At 46.7% G+C, this 19950-nt stretch overlaps 1 protein-coding gene and 2 long non-coding RNA genes across 4 annotated transcripts in view; 2 read left to right on the top strand and 1 right to left on the bottom strand.

The window, feature by feature from the left end:
* The window catches only part of MAP6 (microtubule associated protein 6), a 64593-nt gene that overhangs the window by 37143 nt on the left and 7500 nt on the right, over nucleotides 1-19950 (bottom strand). The window lies entirely within an intron of this gene.
* LOC310761006 overlaps nucleotides 3754-19950 on the top strand; it is a 177755-nt gene continuing 161558 nt past the window's right edge. The window contains exon 1 of the long non-coding RNA XR_014547174.1: nucleotides 3754-3953. This is a non-coding gene — a long non-coding RNA (uncharacterized lncRNA). The remainder of the gene's footprint in view (nucleotides 3954-19950) is intronic.
* Nucleotides 10154-19553, top strand: LOC310761008. 2 transcript variants are annotated; one of them, XR_014547176.1, is made up of 3 exons: nucleotides 10154-10225; nucleotides 16682-16855; nucleotides 19405-19553. It is a non-coding gene; the product is annotated as an uncharacterized lncRNA (long non-coding RNA). The 2 variants fall into 2 exon arrangements; XR_014547177.1 differs by having other exon boundaries at nucleotides 16666-16855.

Genomic DNA, 19950 nt, shown 5'->3' with positions numbered 1-19950 from the left:
AACACCATTTTCTACAAACGGATGACCTCTTTTGCAAAAAATAAAAAATTAATCCTGGAGCCCAGTTTCTCAAACTACTAATTTAGCCCTGCTTCTCCCCATGTCAAGAATCTCTGCAAACATCAGAGACCCCAAAGGTCTCAGGGGAGTCTGCAAGGCAGGCAGAGAGCCTCGAAGCAGATGGCGAGATTGAGAGTCATCTTTTCTTTGTTTAATTAGCCATCCACTATAAAAGGACTCGGTGACTGAAGTGGAGGCAGCAGTTGACAGGCTTTTGCTGTGTCACAGGTGGTGTTTGTGGGAAAGCCATCATTAAAAGACAGGGAGGGAGAAAAATCAGTGTCAACTATCACATTCTAGATAATGTGCAACGAAGCTTCGCAGACACTCTGCTTAAAATTTAATGCGTGCCAAGGTTTAGTCCTTGCGGCTTAGTCCAAACTAACACTCCCTTTATTTCTGTTTGATCCTCTCCCGTCCCAGAGGGAGAAACAGCCTTTATGTGTCCCCTGAATATGCACAAATCCTTATCAGTTTCCCTGTTCATAACACTAAGCGGGGCATCCAACGTACTCAACGCTGTTAGTAGGCACAGCAAAAGTTTTCCCTCTTTCCTCTACTTGAATGTGCCCCACAGTTCTGCTCTGGAGCAGTAGGAGAACCCCCGGAACAGATTTAGGGGATGGAGATGGGGAGAACACGCAAGACGAACAGTCATTAAACAGCCTGGGAGTCATTCTGGACTCACAGCTGTCCATGGAGGCACAGGTCAATTCTGTTTCCAGGGCAGCTGTTTATCAGCTCCATCTGGTACGCAGGATGAGACCCTCCCTGCCCTCTGTCTCGCCAGAGTGGTGCATGCTCTGGTTATCTCCCGCTTGGACTACTGTCATGCGCTCTACGTGGGGCTACCTTTGAAGCTGACCCGGAAACTGCACCTAATCCAGAATGCGGCAGCTAGACTGGTGACTGGGAGTGGCCGCCGAGACCATATAACACCGGTCTTGAAAGACCTACATTGGCTCCCAGTACGTTTCTGAGCACAATTCAAAGTGTTGGTGCTGACCTTTAAAGCCCTAAACGGCCTCAGCCCAGTAGACCTGAAGGAGCGTCTCCACCCCCATCGTTCAGCCTGAGGTCCAGCTCCGAGGGCCTTCTGGCAGTTCCCTCCCTGCGAGAAGTGAGGTTACAGGGAACCAGGCAGAGGGCCTTTTCAATGGTGGCGCCCACCCTGTGCAACGCCCTCTCATCAGATGTCAAGGAAATAAACAACTATCTGACTTTTAGAAGACGTCTGAAGGCAGCCTGTTTAGGGAAGTTTTTAATGTGTGGTGGTTTAACCCTTTTTTTATATTCTGTTGGGAGTCACCCAGAGTGGCTGGGAAAACCCGGCAGATAGGCGGGGTATAAATAATAAATCACTATTATTACTATGATGATGATGATGATTGCTTTCTCCTGCTCTGGAGAGTAGGAACCAAACCAACATCTTCAAGCTACCAGAAAGGAGATTCTGACTAAACATCAGGAATAACCTTCTGAGAGCGACAACAGTTTGACATTGTAATGGACTCCCTTGGAAGGTCGAATGGATTCTCCATCTCTGGATGGTCATCTATCAAGTATGATCTAGTTGAGATTCCTGCACTGCAGGGGGTTGGACTAGATGACCCCTGGGTTCCCTCCCAACTCTACAATTCTGTGATTCTATGGCAGCTCCCTGTGTTATCAATATGATTCCTAATCTGGGGAAGAGGCTCAGTGGCAGAACAACTGCCTTGTATGCAGGAAGTCCCAGGTTTGAGCCCCAGGATCTACAGATATAACTGGGAATCCCTAAAGAGCTGCTGGCAGTCAGTGTTGGCAACACTGATCTAGATGGACCAGTGGCCTGATTCACTGTAAGACAGCTAGCCTAGGTTCCTACGAATTGCAGTGCAAGAAAGGAAGAAAGCACCCGTCGCTTAAACCAGAAGCGACGAGCCCTTTCTTCATCCCAAGAGCTGCACTCCTCCTTGGCCAAACATTCCTGCCATAAACATCCCCTGATAAAAGGGCCACTTGGAGCTAGCGGTCATCGCCACATCTTGTGGCAGGGAGTTCCACAGGTACGCAGGAATCTCCCCGTTGCTGTCTGCTGCAGGAGTGGACCAGCCCAAGATATGCTTGTGGTTGGAGTAAAGGTCAAGATGTTCCCATCATTCAACTCAGAGAAGTTGACTGGCGGCGGAATGCTATTTCAGCACTGGACAGCGCCCTCCTGAGGGAGGTAGACTAATGCAGGTGAAATGAAAAAGGTATTTAAATATACCTTCCTGAAGAAACCAGAGGCCTTTCTCCTGGGCATAGTCGGCCAATTGGTGCCAAAGAAGGATAGAACTTTCTTTATGTATGCAACAACAGCAGCAAGAATACTTATTGCAAAGTATTGGAAGACACAAGAGCTACCCACCCTGGAAGAGTGGCAGATGAAGGTGACGGATTATATGGAATTGGCGGAAATGACTGGCAGAATCCGAGACCTGGGAGAAGAGTTGGTGGAAGAAGACTGGAAGAAATTTAAAGACTATCTTCAGAAATACTGTAAAATTAATGAATGTTAAAATGATGTTGGATTGAAAATAAGTGGCATTAGCAACAAAGTTAATAAGAATATGCAAAAATGAATTGATAATGGATGAAAATATAGAGTTATAATATGTTAAGATACAGAGTTAAGATAAACGAAAGAGGGTAAGGATTTGCTGATTGGATTATTTAAATGGGAATACAAAAAGGGGAGGTGTGAGGAGGCCAAGGAAATAAGCTAATGAGTTCAAAGTTACAAAGTTCAAAGTCTTTTGTATTTTGTATTTTTATTCTTCTTTTTTCTTTTTCATGTATTTTTCTATGTTCTTTTTTTGTATCTTTTTCTTTTTATATGACCTTTTTTCATTTTGTAAACTTATGTTTTTGTAAAACTTCAATAAATATCTTTTAAAAAAAAAAGACTAATGCAGGTGACACAAGGAAGACTCAGTGACCCTTTTCTCCGTATCACCACCCTCACAGGCATGGCTGGTGGGAATGCAGGAGAGGGTCTTCTCTGTGGTGGCAGCCCCCAGGCAACTTTTGAACTCCCTTTCTGGAGAAGTTCAGAGGCCTCGGTCCTGTATACCTGAAGGAACATCTCCAGCCCCATCGTTCTGCCCAGACACTGAGATCCAGTGTCGGGGGCCTTCCGGCAGTTCCATCATTGCGAGAAGTGAGGTTACAGGGAAACAGGCAGAGGGCCTTCTCGGTGGTGGCGCCTGCCCTGTGGAACACCCTGCCTTCAGATGTGAAGGAAATAAGCAGCTATCCTATCTTTAACATCTGAAGGCAGCCCTGTTCAGGGAAGTTTTTAATATTTAATGCTGTAGTGTTTTTAACATTTGATTGGGAGCCGCCCAGAGTGGCTGGGGAAACTCAGCCAGATGGGTGGGGTATAAATAATAAATTGTTGTTGTTGTTGTTTCCTCCTTTCTGCCCTTCTGCCCACACCTTTGTTCCAACAGGCCTTAGGGAACTGACTGCCTTTCATGAAAGAGTTGGTTCTATCCCACTTTTATTGCAATTATTTGTATGGTTTCAATAGATTAGATAAAAAGGTAAAGGACCCCTGACAGTTAGGTCCAGTCGCAGACGACTCTGGGGTTGCGGCGCTCATCTCATTTTACAGGCTGAGGGAGCTGGCGTTTGTCCGAAGACAGTTTTTCCGGGTCATGTGGCCAGCACAACTAAGCCGCTTCTGGCGAACCAGAGCAGCGCACGGAAACGCTGTTTACCTTCCCACCGGAGCGGTACCTATTTATCTACTTGCACTTTGACGTGCTTTCAAACTGCTAGGTTGGCAGGAGCAGGGACAGAGCAATGGGAGCTCACCCCGTCGCGGGGATTCGAACTGCCAACCTTCTGATCAGCAAGCCCAAGAGGTTCAGTGATTTAGACCACAGAACCACCCGCATCCCAATAGATTAGATAGATGGTTTTAATTCTATCAGTTGCTTTTCAATTATTATTTTTTCTATGTTTCTAGCGGTTCTTGTTTTTATCTGTATGCTGCCCCTGTCGGGGAAGAAGGCGGGGGATAAAATTAATAATAACCAGTGCTATTTTTCTAGGGAAAGGGGTGCCAGAATTCACCACGAACACCTCCCTCGTTCTTTTAGAATGGCAATGGCGCCCACCTAAGTGGTGACAGAACTGAGTTCCAGCTGAAAAAGTAGTAGTAGTAGTAGTAGAATAATAATAATAATAATAATAATAATAATAATAATAATAATAATAATGGCCCCCAAAACTCCCAACACCTTGCTGTCCCTGCCTGAGGCAGCTGTCTCATTTTATTTTATTTGCTAGCCCTGGAGAATGAGTGTAAGAGAAAAAATGGGCATTGGCCTAAAGGTAAAGGTAAAGGGACCCCTGACCATTAGGTCCAGTCGTGGCCGACTCAGGGGTTGCGGCCCTCATCTCGCTTTATTGGCCGAGGGAGCCAGCGTACAACTTCCAGGTCATGTGGCCAGCATGACTAAGCCGCTTCTGGCGAACCAGAGCAGCACACGGAAACCCTGTTTACCTTCCCGCTGGAGTGGTACCTATTTATCTACTTGCACTTTGACGTGCTTTCGAACTGCTAGGTGGGCAGGAGCAAGGACCGAGCAACGGGAGCTCACCCCATCGCGGGGATTCGAACCGCCGACCTTCTGATCCGCAAGTCCTAGGCTCTGTGGTTTAACCTACAGCACCACCTGCGTCCCTAAAGGTAAAGGGACCCCTGACCATTAGGTCCAGTTGTGGCCGACTCTGGGGTTGCGGTGCTCATCTCGCTTTATTGGCCGAGGGAGCCGGCGTACAGCTTCCGGGTCATGTGGCCAGCATGACTAAGCCGCTTCTGGCGAACCAGAGCAGCGCACGGAAACGCCGTTTACCTTCCCGCTGGAGTGGTACCTATTTATCTACTTGCACTTTGACATGCTTTCAAACTGCTAGGTTGGTAGGAGCAGGGACCGAGCAACGGGAGCTCACCCCGTCGCGGGGATTCAAATCACCGACCTTCTGATTGGCAAGTCCTAGGCTCTGTGGTTTAACCCACAGCGCCACCCGCATCCTTGGGCATTGGCCTACAAATGTTCTAAACTGAAAACAAAATAAAGGAAATAAATTTGCAAGAGTTTGAACGAAAGCAAACCTCTTGGACAGTTGGAGTGTGGTTGAGCATATGCTTTGAATGCAGAAGGTCCCAGGTAGGACTAGGAATGTCCCCTGCCCAAAAAAACCGAGAGAGCTGCTGCCAGTCAGTGCAGACACTATTGGGCTAGATGGACCAATGTTCTGATTCCATATAAGACAGCTTCCTGTGTTCTTATTGCACTGGGTGGTAAAACACCCTGTGTCAGCTCACTTCTGGATGGTGGTCTGCAGCTGATGTGGTCTGCCATGGAGGTGCCGACAGAAGCAAAGATCACCCGTGTGGAAGCAATGATTCTTCAACATCAACTTTGTTGGACTGGTCATGTTGTGCAGATGCCTGATCGTCTTTCAAAGCAACTACAGTGGTACCTTGGGTTATAGGCGCTTCAGGTTACAGACGCTTCAGGTTACAGACTCCGCTAACCCAGAAATATTACCTTGGGTTAAGAACTTTGCTTCAGGATGAGAACAGAAATCGCACAGCGGCAGCGGGAGGCCCCACTAGCTAAAGTGGTGCCTCAGGTTAAGAACAGTTTCAGGTTAAGAATGGACCCCCAGAACATATTTTTCGCTCTATAAGACGCACCAGACCACATGATGCACATAGTTTTTGGAGGAGGAAAACAAGAAACAAAATATTCTGAATCTTAGAAGCCAGAACAGCAAGAGGGATTGCTGCGCAATGAAAGCAGCAATCCCTCTTGCTGTTCTGGCTTCTGGGATAGCTGCGCAGCTTGCATTCGCCCCATAAGACACACACACATTTCCCCTTACTTTTTAGGAGAGAAAAAGTGAGTCTTATAGAGCAAAAAATATGGTAAGTTCTTAACCCGAGGTATCACTGTACTGTATTTGGAACTTAAAAATGGAAAGCGTAATGCTGGTGGTCAACAAAAGAGGCTTCAAGACGCTCTCAAGGCAAATCTAAAAAAATGTATTTTCAACACTGACAACTGGGAAACACTGGTCTGTGAGTGAACAGCCTTTCCCAAAGGTGTTATGGGCTTTGAAGACGCTCAAACTCAGGACACAAGGGAGAAATGTGCCAAGAGGAAGGCATGCTTGGCAAACCCTCAATATGATCAACTCCCACCCGGAAACCTGTGTCCCCACTGTGGAAGGACATGTGGATCCAGAATTGGCCTCCACAGTCCCCTATGGGCTCACTACGAAGACTGTGTTCATGGAAGACAATCTTACTCGGCTACGAGGGATCGCCACAGAGGAAGAAGCTGAAGTCAGCAGATAACCTGCTGAGTTACTCCCATAATATTTATTGATGTGGGGAGGAGTGGAGCAAGCGAGAGACAGAGAGAAAAGCAGTGCAAATTATGGATCAAGAAAAGCCATCAGGATAATTTGAATCCTTATGGACCTTCCATCCATCACCAGGCACTTTCTATTACAATTATAATTGCTAGATGCTGCTCCGAACCTCCAGGGAGCATGGGAAAAGATGCAAGGGATCTCAAGGTCAAGGCAGACAGGAAATCAACCAGACAGACTGTTAAAGGGGAGGGCTTCTTCATCACCAAGTTGCACTCATCCAAGGATAACAATGGTGTCAACCTGAATGAGCTTAGTTCAACCTAGCTCACATGTAATCTGATAGACTGTGTGGGAAGCACCCAGAGATAAAAGGAGAGATTAATATAAGAATAATCGGGATTCCTGGTACATGCCAGGGTGCTCTGGGCTCAGTCCTTTACCTTCAGTGGTTCTGAGGTTGGCATATCAGGCAACGTTTCCGAGCACAATTCAAAGTGTTGGTGCTGACCTTTAAAGCCCTAAACGGCCTCGGTCCAGTAGACCTGAAGGAGCGTCTCCACCTCCATCATTCTGCCCAGACGCTGAGGTCCAGCACCGAGGGCCTTCTGGAGGTTCCCTCATTGCGAGAAGCAAAGCTACAGGGAACCAGGCAGAGGGCCTTCTCGGTAGTGGCGCCCGCCCTGTGGAACGCCCTTCCAGCAGATGTCAAAGCGATAAACAACTACCTGACATTCAGAAGACATCTTAAGGCAGCCCTTCAGGGAAGTTTTTAACGTGTGATATTTTACTGTATTTTTGGTTTCTATGGAAGCCGCCCAGAGTGGCTGGGGAGGCCCAGCCAGATGGGCGGGGTATAAATAATAAATTATTATTATTATTATTATTATTATTATTATTATTATTATTATTACCCAATTTTTGTGCATGAAGTCTCAGCTGTGTAGGAACAAATTTGGCATGGGGACTCAGCACCCTTTCAGATCCTGATTATCATCTTCCAAAGCAACTGCTCTATTCCAAACTTAAAAATGGAAAGCATAATGCTGGTGGTCAACAAAAGAGGTTTAAAGACTCTCACAAGGCAAATCTTAAACAATGTACCGTATTTTCCGGCGTATAAGACGACTGGGCGTATAAGACGACACCCCAACTTTTCCAGTTAAAATATAGAGTTTGGGATATACTCGCCATATAAGACTACCCCTCTTCCAACGCACACCAAATAAAAATTTAAAAAACCAGTCTCCAGTCCGGCTCGGAAATCTGCTCCACTTCCCAGTGGCCGGGGGCTTCTGGGGCCAATTTTCAAGGATATTTCTGCTTCATCTAGAGAGCTTGGTGTCCTCTGATTTAATTTGCTGTCGTTTTGTCCTTTGGTGGGGAGTTGCTGCAGGAGCTGCTGCTGTAGCCGGCGTATAAGACGACCCCCGACTTTTGAGAAGATTTTCCTGGGTTAAAAAGTAGTCTTATCTGCCAGAAAATACAGTAGTATAAACACTGACAATTGGGAAACACTGGCCTGCGAGCACTCCGGTTAGAGAACAGCCTTTACCAAAGGTGTCATGGGCTTTGAAGACACTCGAACTCAGGACAAAAGGGAGAAACGTGCTAGGAGGAAGGCACACTTGGCAAATCCACACTGTGATCAACTCCCGCCCGGAAACCAATGTCCCCACTGTGGAAGGACATGTGGATCCAGACTTGGCCTCCACAGTCACTTACGGACTCATTGTTAAAACCGTGTTTATGGAAGACAATTTTACTCGGCTACAAGTGATCGCCAAAGAAGAAGAAGTTAGGCTACAATTCATCTTCTTCCTGGGCAATTGCTTTGGTGGGTGGGGACAGGTGATGACAGTCAGAGTCCATCTGAAGGACCACAGGCCCACCTGGAGCAAATGAATGAGAGAGTTAAGGTGCAAGCATCCTTGGACATAATTCAGTTGGTTAGAGCATGGTGCCGATAATGCCAAGGTTGCAGGTTTGATCCCTGTATGGGACAGAAGCATATTCCTGCAATGCAGGAGAGTTGGACAAGACAATCCTCAGGGTCCCTTGCAACTCTACAAATCTATGATTCTGTGATAAGAACTTTGTATTAGGTGTTATGTTGTGAGGACATTGCCATAGCGCAAAAAAGCGCCGAAATAAACCTCTTACTGCTCCCAAGAGTCTGGACCAGGGGTAGGCAACCTAAGGCCCGTGGGCTGGATCCGGCCCAATCGCCTTCTCAATCCGGCCCACAGACGGTCCAGGAATCAGCGTGTTTTTACATGAGTAGAATGTGCCCTTTTATTTAAAATACATCTCTGGGTTATTTGTGGGGCCTGCCTGGTGTTTTTACATGAGTAGAATGTGTGCTTTTATTTAAAATGCATCTCTGGGTTATTTGTGGGGCATAGGAATTTGTTCATTTCCCCTCCAAAAAATATATTCCGGCCCACCACATGGTCTGAGGGACGGTGGACCGGCCCACAGCTGAAAAAGTTTGCTGACCCCTGGTCTGGACAGCTCTTCTCTAAAACATTGCGATGTCCTCTTGCAAGACTCTAGATAAGAGCTACAGTTTGCAGGCAGGAATTTTGCAAAAGTTTGCATGTTGACTACACAGATTTGCCATGATCTGAGCAGCTCCTGGTAAGCTCACATCAATCACCGATGATGTCGTTTTGGAGGTCTTCGTTGCCAGATTTAAGAAAATGCAGGTTTCATAGCATGGGGGAAGGGAATAGGTTGTAGCATTCAATAAGGCCATATTCAAAATGCAAGAACGCGACAAGCTTGGAAACACAGGGGCATGTGACTAGTCCATTCACAAGAATGAGTTTCACAGGTCTGGGAAAAGCAGGGTGTGCCAAACTCATTCACAAAAGTGAGTGCCAGCAAGTGACTGGTTTTTGTGAGAGTTTGTGAAGCAGCTGTGATCTGCAAGTAACAGGACATGAGATTTGACCTGATTTGGCATTCAGTAAGCTTTTAATTACACCCACTCCTTAGGAGTGTATGTTTATTTGTTTGCATGTTCTGCAAGCCTCTGAAAAGTAATTTTCACCCCCGCACACCGCACCAAAACTATTATTCATCCGTCCTCCTCCGTGCCTGAGATCTTACTCTGCTTGTGGATTTGTTAACGGGAAAGAACCCGAAGGAAAATGACAGAGGGTTCAAGTAGCAGCTATCTTGGGGAACAGCTGTGAGCATGAGTGGTGAGGGCCGACAAAAAGAGCCTAGAGATGGTAGCCAGTGGTGGCTGGTCACTGCTGTGATTGGTAGAGCCGAAGGCAAGGAGCAACCAAGATGATCAAGCGTCTGGAAACCAAGCCTGATGAGGAATGGTTGAGGGAGCTGGCCAACCAGATACCTCCAGATACCTGAAAGGTGTGCAGAAGAGGGCGACCAAGATGATCAAGGGTCTGGAAACCAAGCCTGATGAGGAACGGTTGAGGGAGCTGGCCAACCAGATACCTCCAGATACCTGAAAGGTGTGCGGAAGAGAACAACCAAGATGGTCAAGGGTCTGGAAACCAAGCCTGATGAGGAACGGTTGAAGGAGCCAAGCGTGTTTAGCCTGGGAAAGAGGAAATGGACAGAAGACGTGACAGCCATCCTCAAATATCTCAAGGGCTGTCCCATGGGAGGAGAAGTATGCTTGTTTTCTCCTGCTCTGGAGGGCAGGACTGGAACCCACAGCTTCGAGTTACAAGAAAGGAGATTCTGACTCAACATCAGGAATAACTTTCTGATGGTAAGAGCTGTTTGACCGTGGAACAAACTCCCAAGAGAGGTTGTGGGTTCTCCTTCCTTGGAGGTTTTTAAGCAGAGGATGGATGGCCATCTGTCCTGGATGCTCTAGTTGACGTTCCTGCATTGCAGGGGTTGGACTAGATGACCCTGGGACCCCCTTCCAACTCTGCGGTTCCATAATTCTATAAGCCGAGCCAGAGCCAATGACTGGCAGCTCACTGAAGATTGAGCATGTTCAGTAGCTAAGGAACAACAAACAACAAATTAATTAAATTTGTATACTCCTCTACACCTGCAGGTCTCAGGGCCATTACAACATAAAGCCACAATATAAAAGCACAAAATACATAATAAAAACGAAAATGAAAAAGAAACGAAAATGAAAACAAGCCCTTCGGATATATCTGCTGCAAAAGAAAGCTATAGAAAGGCAGGAAGTGGAATGATAAGGAATGGAATATGTTCGTTCTGTATCTGTTGCATAAATGATGTTTAGAGAGGAATGTGGCAGGAGGTGTTTTTGGGTCCTTAGGACTGGAGGTAGGAAAGGATACAGAGCCTCCATTTCAGGGGGCTGGACTAGATGACTCTCAGGGCATTGGCAGAGGTACCCTCTCCGGCAGCTGGGGCAGGGTGAACCGCCCTGTGGCGCACGCATGATGTCCGTACAGAGTGCGCATGTGCGGCATCCCTTGCACTGTGTGCACGCGCGGCAGCCCATACGGACGCTGTGCGAGCAGCGCCCATACTAACTGTGCACACCCTTGGCCGCTCTACAGCTGGGGGGAGGAAGGGGCCATCTTGTCACTCACACACACACACACCCCAGAGTGGCACCCGGGCCGGCCCGCCCCCTCTGCCCCCCACTTCGTACGCCCCTGTCTCAGGGTCCCTACCAACTCTACAGTTCTATGATTCTACCTGAAAAGGGCCCCCTGAATCCATTTGTTATCTTTTCTAGCTATATATTATGTTATTGAATTGAAATACTTTATTGTCACTTGTACAACTTGTATACAGTGAGATTACATGAGCCCCCCCCCCCCAGCTCTCTTAGTCTTAATTCCACTCGTTTACTGACACACACACACACACCAAACCCAAAAGTCAGTCGCCCTGTTGTTATCTTTTCATTCAGCAGCCTAACAGCCCACGGATAGAAGCTGTTCTTTACCCTGTTGGTGCGACTAATCAGGCTTCTATATCTTCTGACGGAGGGTAAGAGATCAAGGAAGTGCCATCCAGGGTGTGAATCATCCCTGGGAATTTTCCTCACTCTCCTGAGGCAACGTTCTTCCACTATTTCCTCCAGCGGTTTCACGGGACAGCCCATAATATCTTGTGCTGTATTCACCACCCTCTGTAGGCACTTAGAATCATAGAATCATAGAGTTGGAAGAGACCACAAGGGCCATCGAGTCCAACCCCCTGCCAAGCAGGAAACACCATCAGCTGATGTCCTTCCTATCAGCTGATGTCAAACTAGCGTACCACACCGTGATGCAGTATGAAAGGGCACTTTCTATTGTGGACCGGTAGAAGGAGATCATCAAATGTTGACTGACATCGTTCTTCTGCAATACTCTGAGGAGATGGAGTCTCTGTTGGGCTTTCTTAACCACCTGGGTTGTATTTATTTTCCAAGTAAGGTCATCACTGAGATAAACTCCTAGGAATTTAAAGGAAAAGACTCTCTCTACACAGCCCTCCCCGATGTACAGCGGGGCTAGTTCTCCTCTCTTCCTCTGAAAGTCCAACACCATCTCCTTTTCTAGCTATATATTATGTTATACTTACATTAACAACGCAGAGGTTGGACGCTTCAAAAGCTGTGCTTGACATTCTCTCATTTGGCTTGTAGCCAAGCGAGCGGCTCAATCCATTTCCCCCCTCCCTTTCTGAGCTACTCTGCTGACCTCTGCACACCTGAGCCCAGAGTGCTTGCCAGCAAAGCACTTTAGGGGAGGGGAGCGTCCGTGATATAATGCAAGCCTGCACACACCCTCCTCTTCTTCCCCACTGCATCACATCACAGTAACTGGAGCAGACAAGTAATTACCTGGCAATAAATTTGCGGTGCACGGATGGAGGTGAGCTCAGCAAGTTCCCCCACCCTACACACACACACACACACACACACACACGGCAGGATTGAGGTTTGATGAGGCCCGAAGCTACTGAAGGTAATGGGGCCCTTTATATGTCTAGCTGTCCTTCGTCAACAACAAATGGGGGCTGTTTTTTGTGTTGAATATATGCTCTATGGTAGTTTATGGACCTAACAGGCATCTCAAGCCATTTGTGCAAAACAAAATATGTATTTTATCAAAGTAATTGTTGAACTGAAATGAAATAAAGACATATATTAACAGTGAAATGCAATTAAGAAGAAGTACTGTATTTTCTGGCGTATAAGACTACTTTTTAACCCAGGAAAATCTTCTCAAAAGTTGGGCGTCGTTTTATACGCCGGCTACAGCAGCAGCTCCTGCAGCAACTCCCCACCAAAGGACAAAACGACAGCAAATTAGATCAGAGGACACCAAGCTCTCTAGATGAAGCAGAAATATCCTTGAAAATTGGCCCCAGAAGCCCCCGGCCACTGGGAAGTGGAGCAGATTTCCAAGCCTGACTGGAGACTGGTCTTTTAAATTTTTATTTGGTGTGCGTTGGAAGAGGGGTAGTCTTATACGACGAGTATATCCCAGACTCTACATTTTAACTGGAAAAGTTGGGTGGTTGTCTTATAGGCCCAGTCGTCTTATACGCTGGAAAATATGGTATATTAATGGTAAAATAAATATTAAGCTCTAACTTAAAATGATGTAGGGATGTGGGTGGCGTTGTGGTCTAAACCACTGAGCCTTTTGGGTTTGCCGATCGGAAGGTCGCCTCATCATTTGAACCCAGCACAACCCTAATTATTTACACACACATGGTTGCTTGGCATCCAAACCACTGAGCCTCTGGGGCTTGCCGATCAGAAGGTCGACAGTTCGAATCCCCGTGATGGGGTGAGCTCCCGTTGCTTGGTCCCAGCTCCTGCCAACCTGGCAGTTCGAAAGTACGCAAAAAAAGTGCAAGTACAGTGGTACGTCGGGTTAAGTACTTAATTCGTTCCGGAGGTCCGTTCTTAACCTGAAACTGTTCTTAACCTGAAGCACTACTTTAGCTAATGTGGCCTCCTGCTGCCGCCACGCCGCCACTGTACGATTTCTGTTCTCATCCTGAAGCAAAGTTCTTAACCTGAAGCACTATTTCTGGGTGAGCGGAGTCTGTAACCTGAAGCGTATGTAACCTGAAGCGTATGTAACCTGAGGTACCACTGTAGATAAATAGGTACCGTTCCGGCAGGAAGGTAAATGGCGTTTCCGTGTGCTGCTCTGGTTTCCCCAGAAGCGGCTTAGTCATGCTGGCCACATGACCTGGAAAAACTGTCTGCGGACAAACATCACCTCTCTCGGCCAGTAAAGCGAGATGAGCAGCGCAACCCCAGAGCCGTTCATAACTGGACTTAATTGTCAGGGATCCTTTACCTTTTTTTAAAAAAAAATGTAGGTTTTATTTTCTTTGTTTTTCATCTTATATTTTGGAAATGTACACCCAGTTGTTTTTTTCCTTTAAATTTTTTTGGGGCCCCTAAGAGAGTGGGGCCCTAGGCTACAGCTTGTTTAGCTTATATGTAAATCCTGCACTGTGTGGCCGCCAAGACCACAAAACATTTGGCTCCCAAAACATTTCCAAGCATAATTCAAAGTATTGGCGCTGACCTTGAAAGCCCTAAACCGCCTGGGGCCAGTATATCTGAAGGAGCATCTCCACCCCCATCGTTCAGCCTGGACACTTAGGTCCAGCTCCGAGGGTCTTCTGGCAGTTCCCTCCCTGCGAGAAGTGAGGTTACAGGGAATCAGGCAGTCGGTAGTGGCACCCACCCTGTGGAACGCCCTCCCACCAGATGTCAAGGCAATAAACAACTATCTGACTTTTAGAAGACATCTGAAGGCATCCCTGTTTAGGGAAGTTTTTAATGTCTGATGTTTTATTGTGTTTTTAATATTCTATTGGGAGCTGCCCAGAGTGGCTGGGGAAACCCAGCCAGATGGGTGGGATATAAATGATTATTATTATTATTAAGCATGTGCAAGAAGAGTTTTATGCACTGGCCACAGTGGTGAGGGAGAGAAGAGGCAAACCTTGTCAAAGATTTAGCAGGAGCATTAAGCTTTAAGCACGGGCTATAACTGTTGTATTTCTAAAAGCTCCTCTGTTGGCTTGTGCTCACTGATGTCCGGCAAAGCTCGGCTGCCAGGATATCAGGCAGGTACTTGGATCCTCAAAATAGTATCCGAAGAAGAGCTAAGATGTTTATCCAGAGATTAGCCGGACAATGCTATTATTAATGAAAGTGAGCAGGACTTGGGTATTATTCATCAAGCAGCAGGGATTTCGAAAACCAGGCAGCTGCAAAGGTTGAAGCGTGGACCAAAAATGAACATTCTACTCTTTTAATCAGCATGACATCTAAAGAGCAAATTCAGTGGTTAACGAAACCAACTAGAAAATGCAGGCTCAAATCTCTCGCTATCTGTGAAGCACCTTTTCCGATTCTGAGGCACACTCTTTTCCCCCTGAATTAAAACAGGAGTGCACCTGGGTGTGTAAAAGTGAGGAGGCCAACTCCGTTCTCTCTGTGTGAGTTGCCAATCTGGGTGTGCCTCTTCAGAAAGCCCACAGGAGGAACTGACACAGATATACAGTGGAAAACTTTTTTTAAAGGGAAGCTAATTCTGCTACGGGACGCAGGTGGTGCTGTGGGTTAAACCACAGAGCCTAGGACTTGCGGATCAGAAGGTCGGCGGTTCGAATCCCCGCGACGGGGTGAGCTCCCGTTGCTCGGTCCCTGCTCCTGCCTACCTAGCAGTTTGAAAGCACCTCAAAGTGCAAGTAGATAAATAGGTACCGCTCCGGCGGGAAGGTAAACGGCGTTTCCGTGCACTGCTCTGGTTAGCCAGAAGCGGCTTTGTCATGCTGGCCACATGACCCGGAAGCTGTATGCCGGCTCCCTCGGCCAGTAAAGTGAGATGAGCGCCGCAACCCCAGAGTCAGTCACGACTGGACCTAATGGTCAGAGGTCCCTTTAACTAATTCTGCTACATCACTGAATTGGATTACACTGGTTGGAGAAAGACTCATCTCCAGCTGAATGGAAGGGGGGAGGCCACAGAGCATACAGAGACATAACAAGAGGCTTCCTCTGTTGCCAGGGACATTGGGTTTGCCAAAACCTTTCACTATTTCATTCATTTATGTATCCAGGCACCATAAGCAGGTCTCTTGTGACCCCAGCTGTCACGGACCGGCTGGAGAATGATGGAAGGAACCAGCTGGGGAACATAGCTGTCAACGTTTCCCTTTTTTAAAGGGAAATTCCCTTATTCCGAATAGGATTCCTTGCAAGAAAAGGGAAAAGTTGAGAGCTATGCTGGGGAATCCACAAGGGAAGTAGACTCAGAGCCTGGGGATTGGTGGTGGGACAACTATGAGTGTTCAGAGGGAGAAGAAGGAGAAGACTGGGAGCAGAAGGTGTTGGAAGCTGAAGAAGTAACAGGGTTTAGTGAGCAGGAAGAAACTGTGGCAGAGAGCAGTGCAGAATCAGAGGCAGAAGAGGAGGGAGACCAAGAGGCAGGCTGCAGAAGCAGCTGGGGTCTCCCCCTCCTGCTTCAACCAGTTCCCCTCCCCCCACTGGTCTCCTAGGACCAGAAGTGGTATGAAGAGGATGGAGAAGAGACACGCAAGGTGGCAAAGTCTCAGATTGCTTGGGAAGGATCCAGGGGAGAAGGAGACTTAGGGAACTGTGGCATCAAGGCAAGATCGACCGGACAGAGTTGTGCTCCCAATCTCCTCCTGAGCTGCTTGTTTCTTTGCATAAATAGTTGACTTCAATGACGCCATGTGAGTCCTTACTTGACCTGCTCTTAGCACCCTAATCTGACACCATCACAGAGTCTGGGCGTTCCTGATCTAAATAGTCACATCCAACAGGTCCATTCACATAGCGAGAACAGGATATAGCATCCTAACTTGGACATAACATCCACTGAAACCACAAGGACTGTCTTTGATAATGATGATGATGATGATGATGATGATAATTTATTTATACTCCACCCATCTGGCTGGGCTTCCCCAGCCACTCTAGTAGGCTTCCAACAAAATATTAAAATGCAGTAATGCATCAGACATTAAAAGCTTCCCTAAACAGGGATTTGATTTGTGTGTGTGTGTGTGTATTTAAAAATATTATCCACTGTGTTTAACTGTCCCTTTTTTTGTCACCATCCGCACCAGCAGTCTTATTGCATCAGACCTGAAATCCCTCGGGCCTTTTCGTTGTGTAAAGCATAAACGCTTAAATGCAAACGATATAATATTGTTTTACAGGTTGCCCGTCTTACAGCACAAATGCTTTCACCTGCCTTTCCCACCCATCCCCTTCCACACACGTGAAGCTGCCTTTGACTGAGCCAGTGACCAATCCCACCAGAATCTCTCCCAGATCTCAAGATGAGCGAGTTTTGCAGCTTGGCTGGTGTGCAGCCTCCACAGCTGAGAAGCAAAGGAGCAAACCCAAGTAAGTCTTATCCAAGCAAATCGTTATTTATAGGTGCCACATAATACCCATGGTGACAGCAGCCACAAAATTAAAAGACGCCTGCTTCTTGGGAGAAAAGCAATGACAAACCTAGACAGCATCTTCAAAAGCAGAGACATCACCTTGCCGACAAAGGTCTGTATAGTCAAAGCTATGGTTTTCCCAGTAGCGATGTATGGAAGTGAGAGCTGGACCACAAAGAAGGCTGATCGCCGAAGAATCGATGCTTTTGAATTATGGTGCTGGAGGAGACTCTTGAGAGTCCCGTGGACTGCAAGAAGATCAAACCTCTACATTCTGAAAGAAATCAGCCCTCAGTGCTCACTGGAAGGACAGATCCTGAAGCTGAGGCTCCAATACTTTGGCCACCTCATGAGAAGAGAAGACTCCCTGGAAAAGACCCTGATGTTGGGAAAGATGGAGGGCACAAGGAGAAGGGGACGACAGAGGACGAGATGGTGGGACAGTGTTCTCGAAGCTACCAGCATGAGTTTGACCAAACTGCGTGAGGCAGTGGAAGACAGAAGTGCCTGGCGTGCTCTGGTCCAGGGGGTCACGAAGAGTTGGACACGACTAAACAACTAAAGAACAACAATACCCATTTTGCATTCTTAATAAATTGATATTTTAGTGTGGCAGCACCTACATTGAGGGATTCATTATTGACATCAGGCAGATGCCTTCAATGTACAATTTCAGGGCTTGCTAAAAAAACAAAAGGAAGTCAAACCTTGAAATGTTCAAATGATTGTAAAATTAATGAAATGTATACATTTGAAGAGTATAAATAATAACTTTTTAAAAAATAACAATAATATTAGCCTGTTGACCAATTGACAGTTGATTAATTCATCTAATAGATCAATTCATCTAACCAACCAACCAAACAAACAAACAAACCAGATCTAATCAATCAATCAATCAATCAATCAATCTTATCTAATCAAATCATTCTAATTAGAATCATAGAACTGCAGAGTTGGAAGGGACCCCATGGGTCATCTAGTCCAACCCTCTGCAATGCAGGAATTTTTTGCCCAATATGCACCTAGGACCCACAGTCCTGAGATTAAGTCACACGCTCTACCGATTGACTAAGCATTCAAGCAAACATTGCAGCCGTAGTTGTGATGCATGCATTTGCAAAAACATTTGTCTCCGTTGTCCGTTTCTAGGATGCGCTTAAAAACAGCATTCCCCAACCTGTTGCCCCCCAGTACTTTCACCTACAACTCCCACCAGCCCCAGCCTGATCATTGTCCAGCTCAAAGCCTTAAAAATGGAGGTTATTGTGCGTATTGACCCATAGATCTTGTCTGTTTTATCATGCAGGGGTCAGCAAACTTTTTCAGCAGGGGGGCCGGTCCACTGCCCCTCAGACCTTGTGGGGGGCCGGTCTCTATTTTGAAGGGGGGGGAAATGAACGAATTCCTATGCCCCACAAATAACCCAGAGATGCATTTTAAATAAAGGAACACATTCTACTTATGTAAAAACACCAGGCAGGCCCTACAACAATTCATGTGGGAGTGGGAACAATTTACGTGGGAGTGGATTAGGCCTATCCCATGGAACGGATCAAGTGTTCCTGTGTGCATTAGGAAACTTTGATTTAAGAAAAGTAGCCAAACCATCGAGCCAGTGCGCAGAGAGAGTTCTGCAGAGGCCTGTCTAGTCCAGCACATGGTCTGAACCACTGAGCCTCTTGGCCAGGGGTCAGCAAACATTTTCAGCAGGGGGCCGGTCTACTGTCCCTCAGACCTCGTGGTGCACCGGACTAAATTTTTTTGGGGGAAATGAACGAATTCCTATGCCCCACAAATAACCCAGACATGCATTTTAAATAAAAGGACACATTCTACTCATGTAAAAACACGCCGATTCCCAGACCGTCTGCAGGCCGGATTTAGAATGCAATTAGGCCGGATCCGGCCCCCAGGCCATAGTTTCCCTACCCATGGTTTTATGCATTAACAATATTGAGAAATAATAAGCCATTGCCATGTTTGCTCCTACAGCCACGGTCGACCAACCACCTTTCCAGACAAGAATTACTGTACTTAATTTTTACATGTGGATTCCATTCACTGAAACTAAGAGCAGCAAAGCGTTCTGAACGCTGCGTTGTCTGCACTAACACTGTCACACAATTTTGGTTATCCTTGATTATTTTAAGGAAAGGAGAAGCAAGAGCATTCTCTCTCTCATACACACATCAAACACACACGCACACACCGTCACTTTTTAAAGGTATGTAGCAAAACCATTGGAGAAACCGAAGGAGATTTCTCAAAAAAAAAAAAAACCCCACACAGCAGAAAATCAGCCCTGTTTTTCACTGGCGGGTGTGTGGGTGCTTTTTAGGAAACAGGGATGCCGAAAGGCTCTCTGCACACAGTCGCGGCTAATTGAAATGGGAGGAGCGCTCTGCAGTGCCTTTTTAGAAAACCAGAAGATGATTCACGGCGTCCCTTTTAATTAAATATAACTGCATCTGGAAGACCTACGATTCTATTCCTGTTTTCCAGACTTGACGGCCTTCCCAGCTTTTCAGGGATGGCATTGTGCTGACCGACGAGGGCAGAGAGAAAATTTGCAAGGTGCTCTGCTAAATGATAACCGGTCCTCACACACAGGAGAAGGGCGAGGGAAACAAGAAATGGCGAAAGGAAGGGGTGAGGAGCAACTATGTTTGGGCGGTGGGAGTACCGGATCGGCTTCGCCAGTGCATCTACACCATGGGTAGGCAAACTAAGACCTGGGCCCGGATCCGGCTCAATCGCCTTCTAAATCCGGCCTGCGGACAGTCTGGGAATCAGTGTGTTTTCACATGAGTAGAATGTGTGCTTTTATTTAAAATGCATCTCTGGGTTATTTGTGAGGCATAGGAATTCATTCATTATTTTTTTTTTCCAAAATATAGTCCGGCCCCCTGCTGAAAAAGTTTGCTGACCCCTGGTCTACACAGCCACGACCACCCCTTGCTTTGCATCTCCCCCTCTTGGCAAGCAGCAGGTATGCCTGGAAACTGGCCAGGGTGGATAAAAATCAATGATTTTTTAAAAAATCAATCA

This window comes from Podarcis filfolensis (genome assembly GCF_964270895.1).
Source record: "Podarcis filfolensis genome assembly, chromosome: 4".
NCBI lineage: Eukaryota > Metazoa > Chordata > Lepidosauria > Squamata > Lacertidae > Podarcis > Podarcis filfolensis.
Note: the sequence above shows the minus strand (reverse complement) of the source record. Positions and strands in the feature narration are given on the sequence as shown.